The sequence below is a fragment of the Talpa occidentalis genome, unplaced genomic scaffold (assembly GCF_014898055.3).
Source record: "Talpa occidentalis isolate TD23 unplaced genomic scaffold, MPIMG_talOcc4v2.1 talOcc4.6, whole genome shotgun sequence".
NCBI classification, from domain to species: domain Eukaryota; kingdom Metazoa; phylum Chordata; class Mammalia; order Eulipotyphla; family Talpidae; genus Talpa; species Talpa occidentalis.
The window spans coordinates 26580117-26599440 of record NW_023604972.1 but is presented as its reverse complement, the minus strand read 5'-3'; the positions used below and the strand labels follow the sequence as shown (position 1 = coordinate 26599440).

General features: G+C 35.5%; 1 long non-coding RNA gene across 1 annotated transcript in view; it reads left to right on the top strand.

Moving 5' to 3' along the window:
- Positions 1-18836: 18836 nt before the first annotated feature.
- The window catches only part of LOC119260934 (uncharacterized), a 70279-nt gene continuing 69791 nt past the window's right edge, over positions 18837-19324 (top strand). Inside the window, exon 1 of the long non-coding RNA XR_008549245.1 lies at positions 18837-18853. This is a non-coding gene — a long non-coding RNA (uncharacterized LOC119260934). The remainder of the gene's footprint in view (positions 18854-19324) is intronic.

Here is a 19324-nt window from a genome sequence, read left to right as displayed (position 1 = left end):
GAGAAGCAAGGAAATTCCTCTGATGACATCTTGGTTCGGTCTCCTTAATTTATAACATTAAAACTTCTATAAGAAAATACTAAAAAATTATCTTCAGAACTTGTCAAAATAATTATAAATTTAATTTAGAAGAGCAAATAAAAATCAGGACATGCAAATTCCAGAAGTAATGACTACCTCTTATTAAAACATTTTCCAGAGTCTCTGTTTCTAAAGTACCATGCTCTTGTGTACAAGTGGAAGCCTCTAAAATAGTAGAATAGGGATTCCTTAAGTAGACTTTATTGCATATGAACATACAAATAAGGCAGCGTTTAAATATTTGGGAATTGACTTAGTAGTGTAGGATAACTAGTAACCATCAGGAAAACAGATTAAATTGTATCCATTTCTGATACCATACATAGGATAAAGTACAACTGATTTAGATTTATAAATACAGCAAAAAATGTAATTATCCAAGTAGAAATTATGAGAGAATTTAGAACATAGTGTGAGGGAAATTTTCTAATTGTGAATCAAAACACAGATGCAATAAGAAAAAAAAAATCATAAATTTAACCATAAATAACTTTTGTATTACAAAAATCTAGTAAGTAAAAATCACAAATAACTAATCAGAAAAAAGTATTATGCCAGTTTAAACACATACTATCACTAACATATAAATGCCATATGAAGGTAGAAAGGTAAAAGACCAATGGGAAAAAGAGACAGGAACAGAAAAAAAAAAGCATGTAGTATTATATATATGAAAATACAACTGTCTATCAAAGAGAAATGTGCTAATTCAAGCTAGACTGAAATACAGTTCCTCAGCAATCATACTGGCAAAAATCCCAAAGTTTGATGTAATGCTGATGCGAATGAGGGAAAACAGTTACTGTCAGATATTGCAGTTGGGAATGCAAAGTAGTAAATCTCCCTGGAAGAGAGTTTGGCAATATACTGCATTAATCCTTTCACCCAGCAATCTCATTTCTCAGAACCTATCTCAAAACTCACTGGCAAATATTAATATATAAAAAACTATATTCACAATGTTATGCGTCACAACACTCTTGTAATAGCCAAAGACACCATATATAACCAGTTATTAAATTCTTACGTTTCAGCTTCAAAGCCCACTGCCGCGGACCAACGCAGCGGTAGACTTGCAGGACTGTCTCAGGATTGAGAAACTGTGAGGATGCTCAAGGAATCGGCGCATAAATGACAGACAGACACACAAATGACAAACAGACACACTTCAAGAGTGAAGATCTGAATGTAATTTGCTCAAAATCATCATACACTTTTATACCTATTTTAACAATGGATGATTTCATACAATTTAATTCTTTCTCAGCATAAAATACTTTGTAAGGCATAAGACATCTACTTCATTATTCATGTGCATGTGATCGCTGTTCCATGACATGGCACAGTAAACGATCTCCAGGTACTGAATCTACACAATCATTTTAGCTTACACCGAACAGCATTCTTTAGCTTTTCTTGATTCGTATCCCAAAACCACAATGATCAAAAACATTGATATTTACCTACTGGCACCTTCTACTTTTAGTGATCACGAGCAATATATTTTCTACGTAAGCATTTTGATTTTTATGGTGTTGTCTCATGTGAGAAGTATTATGATTATTATAAAACTACTATTGCCACACACTATTTTCTTTATCATGCATTTCCTGAAACTGATTGTACACATATAAAGAAAAAGCAAAGTAAGTGAAAAAGTAGTATGATTATAGGCAGGTTGCTAAGTTGTTACTATTTCTGAAACAATGGCTATCTGATTAATGGTAAAACTGCTTTGTAGGTAATTCCATCAGGCTTGTTTGCAGGTGACGTTCTTAGCAGCCTTGTTTCCATCAAAGGAGGGGTTAATTACTGCGGGTTTGTTGCCTAAATTAGGCTTATAGGCATGTGTGCCTTGTTTGATCTGAACGCCAAAGTTTATCATGATGAAGCCCCTCGGGGACTGCGCCTGTCTTAGGTCCTCAGGAGTCACAGACATGAGGCTGGCCAGTGCCTTCTTTAGTCTGCCCCCAATCTTACCCGTCATTGACTGTCCAGTCCAGCGCACAGGGGAAGGGGGTCTTACTCACTCTGATGTGTCTGAGTGAAAGCTTCCCTCTTTCCAGTAAGTTCTGTATTATCATTGACTAGACTGGAGTAGTCTAGTCTGTGTCTCTAAGAACTTTTGTTTGCTCACTGATTTCTTTTAGTTTCTGCCTGCATGGGCGCTATCCTGAGGTTTGTGCGTGGAAGAGAAAATAAAGGAAACAAGCAAGCCCTTTTGTTTTGCCTCCAGTTACTTTGCATGTCAAAACAGCCATACTTCTTCCCTCCAACAACAAGAATTTGTTCCCACTGATTTAAATACTGCCTTTATCATGTGCTGACTGCATTTGTCTGGAACTAGACATGTTGATTATACAATTCATTTGGAAGAAACAATTTCCAAGAAAACCTGGACTTTTTAATAAGTAGTGTTGGACTAACTCATTAACCATAGGAGAAATAGATGAAAACTAATCCCATTTCTGGTACTTTTCACAAGATTGATTCCAAATCATTCTGAGATGTAAATATTTAAAATTTGAAATCATTGAACTAGAAGAAAATGGGATACTAAGGTATCACACAGGTAGAAACTACAGAAAACAACCATCTGTGACCAGGGAAATAAAGGGGATAAATTGCAATTATTAAAACCAGGGAGCATAAAGAGGGGTCACAAAACTGGCAGTTAGAGCTCTGTAGAAGAGGCACTACTTAGCTGGTGGTGGCATCTCTGAACTTGGATTTCTAGAGAGTAGTCTCCAGACTTACAGGCAAGCTTCTGTTGGTTTGTATCTGTGTTACAGTAAGCATTGGTTTAACAGGATTAGAAAAAACAAACTGGAATCAAAGGCTATGCAAATAGTTGGAAGTTCTTTCCATATTATTCTAGCTGTTATGAGTAAAGAAAAATGACAATTAGAATATTGCCCTTCAAGTGAAAATTGGATCTGAGAATAATTAGAGCTACTTATATTGCAAAAAAAGGGAGAGAGAAAATCAGACACCGTATACCTAATGGTGGATAAACAAATACCATCTATGACTACTATTGCCAAAAAAAAAAAAAAGATTGCCTATAAATCTAGCTACTAATTTACAAGGAATAAATAAAGGAACAGTTTGGACAACACCCTGGGGGTGCAGTAAGCAAACCCAAGATTGCAGAGCTCTTTTAAAAAACATCTAGTTTCCTGTGGGGAAAAATGGCAAAGAAAAAGGGGAAGTGGGTAAGAACATATATTAAGTGAAATTTAAGAGACACAAAATTACAGTGTATGAACCTCCATTAGATTGTGATTCAAAGAAAAGTTATTTGAAACTCTGGGGAATTTGAACATTGACTGGACATGTGATGATTTTGGTTATGTTAAAAATAAAAAGACTTCTTTTTTTTTTAAGAGATATACCCTGAGACATTTATAAAAAAAAAAAAAATACTGTCTAGAATTTCCTTCAGAATAATCCAGTGTGTGTCTTGGAGGTGGATCTATAAATAAAACAAGAATGTACATTTCTCTGAAACTTTTGAAACTTAGAATTTTGTGCATGGGAGTTTATTTTCTAATTCTGTTTTATATTTATATCTTTCTTTTGAAATTTCCCACAATAAAATTAGTGAATTTATAGTATATTTTTTGATAAACATTAATGACTAGGTGCCTTTTATTTGAGTATTAGGATGTTTTGGTCTCCATAAGTAAGGTTTATATTTACTATTTTCATTGAACAAAAGATTTTTAAAAAGATTTATTTATTTATGCATATGAGAAATGGGTACAGGCCAGAGGGGTGTGTGTGTGTAGGTGTGAGGATTCACCAGAGACAGAGTGGGGGACAGAGCAGGCAGATCGACTGAAATACACTGCTGAGGGGAACAGCTGGCAAGTCAGGAGAGGTCTGCTACGCCATGTTGGTCACCTCCCTCAGGGATCAAACTCGTGCTGTAGTGGCTGGCCATGGCTTCATAGTGCTGTGACTTAATCCCTTTTACCACCAGGGAGGCCCAAACAAGTGATCTTTGTATGACTTTTCCCATTTGTTGCATTTTAAAGCTTTTACTCTTCCCCTTTTACCTCTCTACCATTCTAATTAGTGTGAGAAATCATAAAAATTTCAATTTCAATTTCATCAGTGAATAATTCTAATATTAATTATTAAGTAATAATGGTTAACAACATCATTCTAAGGGCTTTATGTATATTTAATACCCTTATCTACTGTACGAAGGCAAGACTTTATTAAATAAATGTGTTGTGTCATGTTTGACAAGCTTGCATATTTTGAATAACTTTTCCAGAATCTAGCTAAGTCACTTCTGTTTTGTACATAAATTCGTTCTTAGTTACTATTAATAATGATACTGTATTAAGCAGGCTTATACACATCTCAAATCTGCATGGTTGGTATTAAATAGAGTCTGAAAAGAGAATTTACCAAGTATTACCATTTCAAAACTTTGATACATATTATCAAGATGCTTTCTAGAAAAATTTTGATAGCTTCCACCTGTTGTACATAGTAGTTTCAGCATTATATATAATTCAGTATACTTTATTCCAGTTAGTAATCTAATTTTTAAGAATGCAAAATTGAAAACCTGGAAGTAAATATACCATGTCATATGTATATTAATTTTCATTTCTTTGATTATTAATAGTATCAGATCTTAAAATAGATCACATTGTATGTATGTCTTTTGCATTATTTTCATCTTTTTCTGACCAACATTTTTGTCTTACTGTGAGAAATCTTTTTATAGTAAAGTATCATTTCTTTTCAAACATGTTACAGTTGTTTTCTTACTTTGTTGCTTGCCCTTTGAACTTGTTCACTATAGTTTTGACAAGGGAATTTTCAGTTTTGATGTAGTCGTTTTACCAAGCATTTTCTTTGACCTTTTCCAATGAACTTTTTTTTTTTTTTTGGCTTGGGTAGTCTTGGGATGTCACAATGTCAGAGAAGCATTTGCAGGCTTGTGCATTAGTTAATTTGATTTTGAGACATTATTCTCTTTGTCCAGTATGCTCTAGTCAACAGATTCCCTTTCATATTTTTGAGTCAGCCATGCTCTTTGCCAACTCAGGGTGGGAATGACATGCTGTCTTGCCTGCTCTCTAGGCAGTGGAAGCTGGAACAGCCGGTCTAAAGCTATTTTGTAGTCTGAATTGGTTGAGGAATCCTGGCTGTCAAAGAAACTGATTTCAGCAGGGAATTCCTGGCATTGAGCTGAGGAACATTATTAACATAAAGGCTATGGAAGCCAACTTGTGACCAGAGAATTACCAGTGCTTTACAATGTGAACAAATGGCTGTGATGCAAGCAGTCATGGGCAGAAAAGACAGGAGAATTAACTGAAAGTCATCACCATTTTTAAAGTGTGACTTGATTTTTGTTGGCATTATTATAGATACTTAGCAAAATGCTTGAGGAATTTCATTCACCTACACGTCTTATTTAACATTGAAACCCTGAAGTTTCCTCTCATTTTTGAACACACACAGAGTTCATGTCTGACTAGGGAGAATTTTAATAACAAAACATATCATTCATGTTAATACTTCAGAGCTAATTCTCCTCCACTTCTGTTTTCATTACTCAGAATTAGAGTAAGAAAATAAGTATGAATTTAGAAACCTTAGTTTTGTTTAGAAATCTTGTTAATTTGAGAACATTTCGAAACACATTTTTCTGCTATTTTTATTTGTAGCAAAGTAATATAAGTACACAGTATCAAAAAAATCAAGTAGTGTAGAAGCATGAAATTAAAAGTCTCCCATCCTACCTCCTTCTGTCTTTAATTTTTCTTTCATTAAAACCATTTTACATTTTAAAATTTGTTTTTAATTATTCTTGTATTTCTACATCTTAAATTGATATTTTTGATTAATCCATTTCAGCCAATGTGTGTGGATGACTTTGTGTGGTAAATGAATATTCAGCAATTATTTCTAGTACCACCCTGTTACCATTTTGAGGATTGCAAAACCTTGCCAAAACTGTGATTAAGAATTAAAATTCATACTAAAAGACGTTTCTCTCAGTACTCGAACAATGGTATTCCCACTGTGGTAACTCTTTCAAATTTGTTTACCCTGATCTTTTTCTTGCTGCAGGTTTTTATTCTATTTCTAGCAATTCTTGAATACTTTTTCATATTGAGAATGATTGGCAATGTCAGTGTATGGTTGGGACTTATGAACTGGTAGACTTCACTTTAGAATATCTGAGCAAAGAACTGAGATTTTTCTGAATGGTAGACTTTGATTGGACTTACAGTCCCTCAGCAAGCAGTGCGCTCGATACTGCTCTTTTTTTACATTTTTGCAATTTTTTTTCCTGTACTTAAATATTATTCTAGTTATTTCTCTTGTGCTGGATACAACTCTTATAGTTATTGGTACATGTTCCTTTTCTTTATTATTTTGTTGTGTTTATGACTTATTTCTAAAATTTTGACCATATGTATAACCTATTTAGATGATGACAATATCCACAAAAATCTTAAAAGTTGACAGGACAAATACCGACTGTCTCAGATTGCTCTTGAGACAGATGCCAGATTGCCCACAGAGAACTGCCTATTTCATTGAAAAGAAATCGGCCTCCACTTACATCTTTGGGTGGGTTGCACTACGTAGTAATAGAGAAGAAACCTGCAGCTAGTTTAAGCCTTTTTACAAGAGGAGTTATATCTTGAACATCAGTTCCCTGGAATTTCTGCAGCCCTCTTCTTCTTATATTCTAGGATGGGTGGCCTAGAATGTAAATATCAAATCAAACATTTATATCAAATTTGATATAAATATATCAAATAAATTTGATATAAATTTATAAATCTCTCTGCTAAAAGCCCTTGTCCCACCTTATTTGTTACAATTATGTAAACTAACTTATTCTGTATTAGCCCTTTTAGGGAATATTGAGGTGAGGGAAGAAAGATGTTTGTATTTAGCAAGCTGTCCTGAACCAGAAGCCCCACGATACCTTTAAAAATAAATGTTATTGTATTTTATTTTTAAAGCAATGTAATCACTAAAGGGAAATTTGTGATACTCAAAAACATAAAAAGAAGGGAGTCGCCACTAATAATGGTCTCATCAGTGATGATAATGACATTTTGGTGTTTTTTCCAAAACTTTATCACTTTACTTCTGTAACCATAACCCTATTATGCTTTTGATCCCAACATTGTATAGTGAACATTTCTCATGTGAATAATATTAATTCCTCATAAATTTTAAAGAAAATTTAATTCTCTACTTTATGCATAAATGTATCATAATATAATTTACTATCCCCAGAGCTGGCAATTTAAAATGTTTTCTCCTTTATCACTGTTCTAAATAATGCTATTTTGAGAATTCTTTACTTTAGTGTTTATCTATTGGGATTTTATCTTAAAAACAAAAAATTCTGAATCAACTCCTATAAAAATACTAAAATTTACAGTGCATGTGCCAAATTGCTCAACAAAAATTTGTATCCATTTGTGGTCTATAAACTCCACGTAAGGTAGTAGTAACACTTTTTAAATGCCAATATTATAGATAGAAATTCATCTTGTATTTCTTGTTTTTTCAAAAGTAAAGCTTTTACATTTTATTTGATTGTTTTACTGTTTTTAATTCAGTTATATTCTTTGCTAATTTTTGTATTCTTGATATGTAGTAGTTCTATTTTAGAAATTTGTAACTAATCAAGTTTCTTCCCTATCAGATACTTAATATGTGTTTATGTGGTGTGTGTGTGTGTCTACTTAAATTTTGGAAATTTTGTATTAGCCTGCCTGAAATGTCCAGTGAACTTTTTAAGATTTTTGTAATTATTGTCATCATCTACTTAGGGTTATATATGTGGCAAAAATTTTAGAGCTAAAGCATAAGACAAGAGAAGTAAAGAGAAAATAAACATGTAGCAATAACTATAATAGCTATATTTTTAGCACAGGAGAAATAATTGGAAGCCAGTTTCAAAGAATGCAAAGAAGAAGTGCAGTATCTAGCACAGTGCCTGCTGAGAGACTGTCAATCCAGAAATATTTGGTGAATGAATGAGTCAGAGAATTATGAGCAAGCAGAGCATTGTAGACACAGCTGGGATGAAATGTGCCTCTTCCAGTTTTTTTCTGCATTTTGATAAGTAAATAAGACACTTCAGAAATTTTCCTTTTGTTTCAGTTTTACTGTATTGCTGAAAACAATCCTATCTACGACATTCCTTCAAGGTGATGTATTTATTAGCTGGTGCTGTCAAAATTGATCTAAACTTTTTAGAACAGAGTTGAACAAATAATACCAACCATTTTTATCAAGTTATTACATAATGGAGAGGTTCTTAATTCACATTCAAGGTAGATACACTTACAAAAGTTAGTGCTTCTTTAAATAGCATCTGTATGATTGTTTCTATAGCAATAGAATACAACCCTCAAAATGCCTTAAAGTTACTTTTTTTGGTAATAATGCTCTCCTTTTCAAAAACTTTTATAAAAATAATATAACAATCATATTAAAGATAATATTAGGAAAAGGAGAAACAGAATGACTATAAACCACAGCTGTGGGCAAATCTGAGATTTAAAAATTCTAGGGTGTCAGGTTTAGGGGGAGCTCAGATTAAACATTTCTTATGCTATGATCCAGCAATTGCACTTTTTGGTATTTACCCAAACAAGTTGAAAACACACCCACACAAAATCTACAAAGATGTTTGTAGCAACTTTGTTCATAGTTGCCAATACTTGGGAGCAAAGAAGATACTCTTCAGTGCGTGAGTGGATAAATAAACTATGGCACATCCATAAAATCAAATATTCAGTATTAAAAAGACAAAGGCTGTCAAGCCATAAAAAAAATTAGAGCAATCTTAAATACCTATTACTAAGTGAAAGAAGTCAATCTGGGAAGACTATATGTTTGTTTTTTATTTTTTTTTTTTAATTTTTTTTTATAGAGGCATGTTTTATTTATTTATTTTATTTGTTTGTTTATACATGCACTGGGTACAGTCAGAAGCGCAGGAGGGTGAGAGAATTCACCAGAGCCAGAGCGGGGAGCAGAGCAGGCAGAAGGACTGAAGTACACTGCTGAGGGGAGCAGCGGGCGGCAGGAGAGGTCTGTGCGCCATGTGGGACCCTCCTCCGGTGGCCGGGGAGCAGCCGGCGATTGAACCGGCGCCACAGAGGCCGCGGGCAGCTTCGCAACCCAGTGCTCAACCGCTGCGCCACCGGGGAGGCCCATTGTTTGTTTTTTAAGATATATTTGTTTTTATACAAGAACTGAGGTACAGGTTAGAGGTGTGGGAGGGTGAGAGAGACAGAGATAGAGCAGGCAGCAGAACAGGCAGACGACCGAAATAAACTGCTGAGGGGAGCAGCGGGTGCAACAGGAGAGGTCTGCCCCGCCATGTGGGATTTTCGCAGGTTGGCTGGGATCGAACTGGCGCTGCAGAGGCTGCGGACAACTTCACAGCGCTGTGCTCAACCCGCGCGCACCCAGGGAGGCCCAAGACTATATGTTGTATAATTTCTACTATATGACATTCTGAAGGGGGAAACAATGGAGATAGTAAAAAATGAGTGATTGCCATGGATTGGGGGAGAGGCAGTGATGAAGAATGAGAGCAAAGAGTGAACCCTAATGTAAATTTGTACTTTAGGTGATAATGATGTGTCAACATAGGTCCATGTTGTCAGAAATATACTTCCGTGGTGCAGGATGTTGATAGGGAGCACATACATTTGTGAGGTCAGGCGGCTATATGGGAACTGTACTTCCTGCTTAATTTTGATGTAAAACAAATACAGCTCTAAAAATAAAGGCTATTAACAAGCATTTAGTGTGACCAAGAATAAGGTAATAGAAATAAATTTAAAAATACATCAATAAAACAGAATTGATAATTAGCAAAGAAGCCTATAATTACTAGTAATCAACACTCAAATGATAAAAATCTTGTGTGCAACCAACCAATTCTTGCTACCATAGTTGTAGGAGGGTTGTAATGGTGGTAGCTAATGGAATTATCAGACTGACAATATCTCAGGCTCTGCATGTATTTGAGTAAAGGTTTTCAGTAAAATCATAGAATCACACACAGCTCTGAAATGACTTATAGATAAAATCTGAACTTGCTACCATGACATCAAAGGACACTGCATAACTCCTATGCTTTATCTTTTGTCATTTTCTTGTATACCTTATTCAGTTACATGGTTTGGTGGGAATGTAAACTGGTACACCCATTTTGGAAAGCAGTCAACATTTACAAACTAAATGTGGAAATTCCACGTGACCCAGTGATCCTATTATTGGGCATTTATCCAAAGAAACATGAAACCTTTAATACAAAATAAATTATGAGAGAGCTCTATAAATTGATAAAAGGATTTTCTGTATATAATGTTTCCCATTTATTCTAATATATACAATGCTTTATTTTAGTGAAATATAGCCCTAATTTTATTTCCATTTGTATTTTTTAAAAGATTTTATTTATTTATGCATATAAGAGCTGGGGTACAGGCCAGAGATGGGGATGAGAGCATTTCCCAGAGACAGAGTAGGGAACAGAACAGGCAGACTGACTGAAATACACTGCTGAGGGGAGCAGCAGGTGAGACAGGAGAGGTCTGCTGCACCATGTGTGCAGCTTCCTGGGTGGCCCAGGATCGAACTTATACTGCAGAGGCTGTGGATAGCTTCATAGTGCTGTGCTTAACCCCTTGTACCACCAGGGAGGCCCCTCCATTTGTACTTTTTTTAAAACCATTTTTGTCTTTACTAACATTGAATAATTTGATATATATAACTAACTGTACTTTATACTTTTGGGGGATATGTATCTTATGAAGAAAGTTATTTCACATTTAATGAATAAATACACTGAATTTTTTCTATTTCCTATGAGATTAATTTTTACATTTTTTACCTTTCATCTCTCAAAAACACTTTTTGGTAAAAAAGAATGATGCTGGGATGCAGCTTTATTATTCCCAGTGGCTAGCAGGCATTCTAAATACTTTAAGAAAAATAAAATCCATCTTTTCCCTATTGAAATGAAATGTCACATTTAGCTATTTGCTAAATCCCCATATGTATTTGCTTCTATTTCTAGTCTCTCTTTCTGCTCCTTTGATTTGTCTACCTTTCTTACACCAAGAAAAACCAAGTGAATAAGAATTGTACAAAGTAAAAATACAGATTAAATCAATAATATAGATTTAATATAAATGTACATACCTCTACAAAAATATACATAAAACCAGAAAAGATTATGTACGATTTGCAGGAAAAAATAAATACAAATACCTTTAAAAATGTTGAAATATGCTCAACTTCACTGAGACTCAAAGATGTGAATATTAAAATTATGATATTCTGTTTGTTTATTGGCAAATTTTAAATATTTGATCAACACAAGTACTTCCTTAATGTTAATGAACTGTTAATTGGCACCTTTTATTTGAATTACCACCTGATAATAACTATCAAGGCTCAAACTTAACTATCTCTCAGCCATCAATTTCCTAAATCAGTTCTGCTAACATTGCAAAAATGTGTATTATGTGTAGAACTATTTGTAATATCAGAAAATCAGGCAAAGTTTTCAGTGGTAATTGATTTTTTCCAACAAAATATTTTATATACATAATATATATTTGTATATATATAATGTAGTGTTACATTCTTTAAAATAAGTAAGTTAGGGGCCTCCCCGTCGGTGCAGCCGTTGAGCGTTGGGTTGCGAAGCTGCCCGCAGCCTCTGCAGCGCTGGTTCGATCCCCGGCTGCTCCCCGGCCACCGGAGGAGGAGGGTCCCACAGGCGCACAGACCTCTCCTGGCGCCCGCTGCTCCCCTCAGCAGTGTACTTCGGTCCTTCTGCCTGCTCTGCTCCCTGCTCTGGCTCTGGTGAATTCTCTCACCCTCCCGCGCTTCTCACTGTACCCAGTGCTTGTATAAATAAATAAATACATACATACATACATAAATCTTTTAAAAAAATAAAATGAGTAGGTTAGATATGTATTGGTAAGAAAATAAAACTTAAAATATAATGAAAATGAACAAAAGTTTGTTATTGGTTTAAACAGATGCTGAGGAGTTTGTGAGATACACTTTCTTGTATTTAGAGTTTAAGTTTTTTAATGACGATGCTATACATGTGTGTCTGTATGTGGATATAAATTTTCTGGTAGAATACATAAGAAACTACTAACAATTGATGCTGCTGGTTAGTTGCAGGATGAGGACTTTCCTATATAATTGACACAATTAATTTGTTTTAAAAGAAACAATCTTTTAAAAAGTTGACAAAATAAACCAGTACATATTTCACAAAAAAATTAAGCAGTTTGCCAACCTTCTAGAGATTATATCCCTCATGCTCTTTTTTGACTTTCAAGTTTGACCAGTGGGAGCCATTGAGATTATAGAAAAGAAAGCAGAGAAAGATTGCAATTGGCCCTTCTCCTTGCTTGCTCATCTTCACCCTTCCTCTCTAGCAGTTGTTACCGCCTTCTGCAGGAAAGCCATCCATTAGTCCCTCATCCATGATTCCAGTTCTCTCTGAACTCATGGACCATGGTTTCCTCCCATTCTCCATCCTAGGTAATGTCTGCCTTCTCTTGTGCATTACTGGGTGCTCAATTTCTATCTTACTCCCTCTAACACTTCTGAGAATACTGCTTTCAATAAAGTCCCTCTTGTTATTTATTATTTTTTACTATTATTTTATTTTATATATATTTTACATCATTCTTCCTTTTTGTACAGTGTTTTTTCCTCTCAGGTGTAGTCCCCATAGAATTCCCACCACCAATTTGCCTGTGCACCATCACCATAGTCCCTTTGCTCTTCCTCCCCTGTTTTGATCCCTCTTCCTCCACCTCCCCTGCAGAATGTCTCTGATTTATAGTTGCCTGTTAATTTTTGTTTTACAGTTCATTTTTTTTAATTTTAGCATTTATCATTTTTTACATTTTTTTTTTAGATTATATGTGCTTCACCCCACCCCCTCTGATTGAGGCCCCATAGAATTTCCTTCCCCAAGGCACCTGTGCACCATCACCACAGTCCCATGTGCTCCTCCCTCCCTCTGATCCCTCTCCCTCCTCCTCCCCTGCAGGATGTCTCTGGTTTGTCATTGTCTGTTTTTGCTTTGTTGTGCTTTGTACTGTTGTTATTATTTTTTTTACACTGATGTCTTATTTGGTTCCCCTATATTCCTGTTACAAGTGAAACCATCTGATATTTTTCTTTTTCCTTCTGGCTTATTTCACTGAGCATAATACCTTCTAGCTCCATCCACATTGCTGCAAATGGCATGAGAATTTTGTTTTTTTATTTATTAAAATTATTTTTTTCTGGGCTTCCCTTGTGGCACAGCAGTTGAGCACTGGGCTGTGAAGCTGCCCGCAGCCTCTGCAGTGCCGGTTCAATCCCCAGCCCCCAGCGAGGGTTCCACATAGTGAGCAGACCTCTCCTGCCACCCGCTGCTCCCCTCAGCGTTGTACTTCATGTCACTCTGCCTGTTCTCTCCGCTCTAGCTCTGGTGAATTCTCTCACCCTCCCGTGCTTCTGACTGTACCCAGTGCTTGTATAAATAAATAAATAAATCTTTTTTAAAAAAATTTTTTTTCCCTGATCCCTTATATTTGGTTCCCCTACATTCCTCCTATAAATGAAATCATCCAGGAAGCACACAAAGAAGTCTGAAAATGAACAGAGATACAAGTAAAGCTACGAAAAAGTATTTGCACACAAGAAAATGGAATTTAAATTAGTAATCATTTACTGAAGTTATTTGACAATGGAATCAATAAATGCAGCCTATTAATTGCCATTCAATATTAGGAGGACATTGGTGTCTTGGTGGTCTTATTGAAAATAATTTTGGTAGAGGATTAGGGGCAGAAGCAATACATTGAGTTGGCAAATATTGGAGTAAAGATAGCTAGTATAGATTATAGTATTAGGAGGTTTTATCACAAATTCTTTGTTGTATTTATTTCTGGACAATTCACTCAACTCAGTTGATGAAACACTGTTTAGCTAGTTGTTTGGACAAAACAGCATATTTTGTCCTTTCTGTTATTAAAAACACAACCATGGGATTTGAAGGCAATTAAAGCATTAGAGTATTTTTCTTCATGATGATTTTTAAAGCATCAGTCATCAATGTAATTTTTAAATATATCTAGGAAGGATTTTGTATAATCACTCCCATTCTCTAATATGACTCGAAAATAGAACAGTGCTTCCAAAATTCTATTATTCTCTACTGGAATTCAAGTTCATTTCTGTGTAACCTCTCATGAAATATTAATAACTACCTACTTTAATATTTTAATGGAGAGATGTCAATATCCAAAAATCAAACATCCCTAGAATAATATCTACATTAGCATTGATAAATAAAACATTCATAAATAAGCTATTATAACTACCTAGTATAAATGCTTGCCAGGAAAAAAAAAGATTTAATGGAGAGTCACGTATCTGATGTTTCTATGAAGAAAGTCTTTGGATAGCATCTTACTTTGTTGAATTTCAGTTAAGCCATATCAGTTTTGGTACCATTTTCAATGTGAGATATGTTTACAAATGTAATATTTTCTGGAAAATTAAGCACTAAAAATCAAACTTTTATCCAGATCTTAAGAAATGCAAATATAATACTAGATTCTGACTCCTCCCCACCCCAGGTGTAAGTTAGAAGATAGTAAACATCAATTAATATCAGACTTTTAAGACATTTCTAATTTCAATGAAAATTTTTTTCAGTTTGCTTTTCAAAAATGAGTATTGACTATGGTAATAATAATTAAAATTATCATCACATTTCATTGTGAAGAAAAACATCTACCTTCAGAAAAGGGTCATCTTCCAAGCTGTGTAACTTGGACACTGGATCAGGACATTCTGTTTCTCACCTCCCAACTAACAAATATCACACCATTTAATGAACCCCACAAGGACACAGAAATCAACAGATACAGACACAGAAATCAACCACTTGATTGAAATGATACTGAGAGAGTTAGGTGCAAGCAGTCATACGCTATGAAGAGAATAAAATGTAAATGTAAGTTTTTTTGAATGATAAAAATAACTGGTCATACCCCAGAGTCTAATAACTTCGCTTTGCTATAATCTGACTACCCAGTATATCAAGATGTATCATGGCCATTGTGTTAGGAAAGCTGAAATTTCTTTAAAGATAAAAGTAAAACTCTTGATGGAACCTAATTTTCTCTGCCAGTCTAATTTTTCTCCATCTAAACTCATGGGAAAAGTTGTAGTTTCCGAGAGTACGGGAGCTCTAGATGGCAAAGCATTGAACTGCCTGCTTTGTGTTTGAGAGATGGAAACTGAAAGCCAGAGGAACTCCGAACAGAAAACAGTAGGCCTCATCGCTTATTATAACACAGAAGTTATTTTTCTTACCTTGGATCCATGTGCTGTCTCACAGTTGTGCTGAGAGTTTTGACATACTTCTCACTGAGCTATCCTTTGTGATTTTCTCACTATAGCCTCTAGGAAAAAAAAAAAAAAAAGAGTATTTTTGCACTTTGTCTCAGATAGTCCAAATCTTGCCTTTCCAAGTCCTGCATCTGGTGAGAAAATGTATGATAATTGATTCTCTTTGTTTGGGGTAACAAAAGTAAAAATCCTAGTCACTGTTTCTAAGAGCAGGCTCATTAATAAATTTAGCTGGAGTTATCCTCCACAGCACCATCCAACAGAAATACCATATGGTGCCCCGTACATGTGGAATAGAGAGAAACCAAAGGATCTGATAAAGACAAACTTTAAAACCACCTTCCTGAAAGCAGACTATAGAACTGAGGTATTCAGAAGGGTAGGAGGAGAGAGGTAAGGACAGGCTGGGAAAAGAACATAGTGGGCGATACTGGAGGATTATGTGTGCTTTGGTGGTGGGTGTACTACAGTGGCGACTCCTGAAGGGAGAGATCCTGTACCTCCAAAGTACTAATAAGGATGCAAACCAATGGTACTTCAACAAAATACTTTTAAAAAGAAATATAGTGGAGCCCTGCATATAGTTTTAAACATTTTTGTAGCCATATCCAAAAAAAGTGAAAGTAATTTTATTAATATATTTTAATTAGCTCAAAATACCCAAACTATTATTGTTCCAACATTCAATCAAGACAGTAACTATTAGTAAAGTATTTAATATTCTTGCTTTTATAAGAAGTCTTTGAAATATGTTTTGTTTTTTTATACTCACAGAGCACTTAATGCACAGTGGCTGCATTACATGTGCTTATGGGCTGGATAAAGTTCGTGGCTGCTGGGTTGCACAGCACTGCACTGTGCTAAAGCCAGAGCGGGGTGAGAGGGGATGACATGAACTAGGGGAAAGACAAGCTTCTCTGCGATGATGGAGGGATGGCAGAGGTTGTTCCTTATCTCCCAGGCTACTCTGTGATGTGGCAGGATTTCAGTGGGGTCCGCTGCAGAATGCCTGCAGAGGGCTGTCAGCCAGGATAATTTGATTTCAAATATGACATTTATTTATTTATTTTTTAAAGATTTATTTATACAAGCACTGGGTACAGTCAGAAGCGCGGGAGGGTGAGAGAATTCACCAGAGCCAGAGCGGAGAGCAGAACAGGCAGAAGAACCGAAGCGCACTGCCGAGGGGAGCAGTGGGCACGGCAGGAGAGGTCTGCGTGCCATGTGGTACTCTTGCCAGTGGCTGGGAATTGAACTGGCACTGCAGAGGCTGCGGGCAGCTTTGCAGCCCAGCGCTCCACTGCTGCGCCACCAGGGGAGGCCCTCAAATGTGACATTTATTGTATTTGGTTATTCTTGAATAAATTCACACCTGTTGCATGGGTATTTTCCTCCAAGTAAACAAGAGACTTTTGATCAACACCTCTACACAAAAACTCCTACTCATCCTGATGTGGCCTAGATTTTGTCACTAATCCCTGTTGAAATTACACGAATTCAAGGAGTGAAAAGGGTTATTTAAAACAAAGGGAGATTCATCAGAAACGTATGATATAATTATTCTTTTTTCTTTTTTTTTTTAGGTCTAGTCTTTTTTATTTATTTTTTAAGATTTATTTATGCATACAAGAACTGGGATACAAGTCAGAGGGGTGTGGGGGGGTGAGAGGATTCACCAGAAACAGAGAAGGGAACAGAACAGGCAGACTGACACACACTGCTGAAGGGAGCAACTGGTGAGACAGGAGAGGTCTGCTGTGCCATGTGGGTAGCTCTCTAGCCAGCCAGGGATCGAAGTCATGCTGCAGAGGATGCGGATAGCTTCATAGTGCTGTGCTTACTCCTTGCGCCAACAGGGAAGCCCTCATTATTATTCTATATCAAAGTGAAGAAGCTCCATAATTGAGAATAAATTCTAGCTGCTGTATAACTTGAATTTACATGTACTAAACATTTTACTAAGGATTTATAGAGTGCTCAGTATACCTGTAAACTTGGAGGTAGGAAATTTGGACTCAGCACAGCAAACAGTTTTCGTTATGTATGTTAATTCTGAAGATTTGCTAATGATAAACATTGGCTCTATGTGAATAAAGAAGTTGGGGCTAAGTTTCTTTCCCTTTTTTTCAGTTTAAGAGGTTTAACTGATAAAGTTATACATTATCTGCAATGTATGTTGTGAGGACTTGATGTACTTGTGCCTTGTGAAAGGAGTCCTGCCACCTAGTGCTTTTTGGCTAGGCCTGAGTAGCTGTGTGTGCAATGAATTCAGAAGGCGCAACAGATCAATTCATGTTTGAATTATATCACTGTCAAATTTTTAGTGACTATTTTAGACTGTATGCCTCCAGAAGTCACTTTTAGACAGTTAAACACAGCCAAGAACTGTTTGTGTTTTGCAAGTGTCCAGACCTAAGTCACTACTCACTTTCACAGCTTTGAAAATCAAGAAAAGAGATGGCACTGGTTAAGTGGCAACAAAGAATGGTGGAATGGGAATGGATTTTATTTCATTGTTTTTTTATTGAAACGTTGCGTTATAACAATGCTGTGTTCATTAATAGTCAACGTGTGCATCTTACATAAGTTCAATATTTAAAGTCCAAATCTATTCTTCCAACATGCCATTTTCCCCGTTTTTCAGATTTTTACCCTTCTTTCCCTTTCTTTAACCACTGATTTATTTTATAGTTGAAAGTTTAATTTTGTTTTATTTGGCTTAATGTGTTTGTTTTATGTATATACCATATATGAGAGAAAACATACAGTGTTTGTTTTCTTTCTTTGCCTTATTACTACGTATAATTCCTTCTAGAGTCTTAACATGTTTAAGATAGCAGAATTTTATTTTTTTAATAACTGAGTAATATTCCACTGTGTGTGTGAGTGAATTTTGTCTTTTCAAAATAACTAAGTTGTGTGTGTGTGTGTGTGTGTGTATCTCACATCTTTATCCATCATCAGTCAATAGGCACTTAGTTTGTTTCCAGATCTTGGTCTTTGTAAATAATGGTGAACTAAACATGGTGGTGCAAGTATCTTTTTAAATTAATGATTTTGTCTCTTTCAGGTAAATATCCACAAGTGGGAGAACTGGATCATATGTAATTTCTATTTTTCATTTTTTCAGGAATCTCCATATTGCCTTCCGTAACAGCTATACCAACTTACATTACCATCAGAGAATGGGTTTTAGAATGAGAATACATTGATGTAAATCTTAACTCTGCACACTCAGTTATGTACTTTTGGGGAAGAAATTAATTTTCTCTACTATAAAATGAGAAAATAATTATTATAGGTATGTTTATAGGTCTTTAATGTATAAAGCATCTGGCATTTGTTGTTCTTAGCAAAGTATGTGTTGGACCCATTATGAGATTTTTTTAAGGCAAGGACCATAACTGTGTTCCTTTCTGTATACCTGACATAGATAATCAATAGGTATCAAAGCAAATTAAAGGTCTTAACACTAGAATGTTACCAAGTTTTACTTTCTGTGCACAACAAAGCAGAAAGATAAATTAACTTTTTGGGGAGGAACAGATCAAAATTTAAGCTTCAGTAAAGACAGGATAAGATACTGAATGACTCTTCTGTGTTGCTTCCAACCCTTTCTTTCTATGGTACATAAATAGAAAGGCAGACAAGAAGGGCCTGCTCATGACAATTTTCAGCAGGGATTCATTGGTAGTCATTGTGCGGTTGTTGTAAAATACAGCTTAGTATTTTATGGCAGCTTAATCCACTTTGCCTTTCATCTGTGCATCTG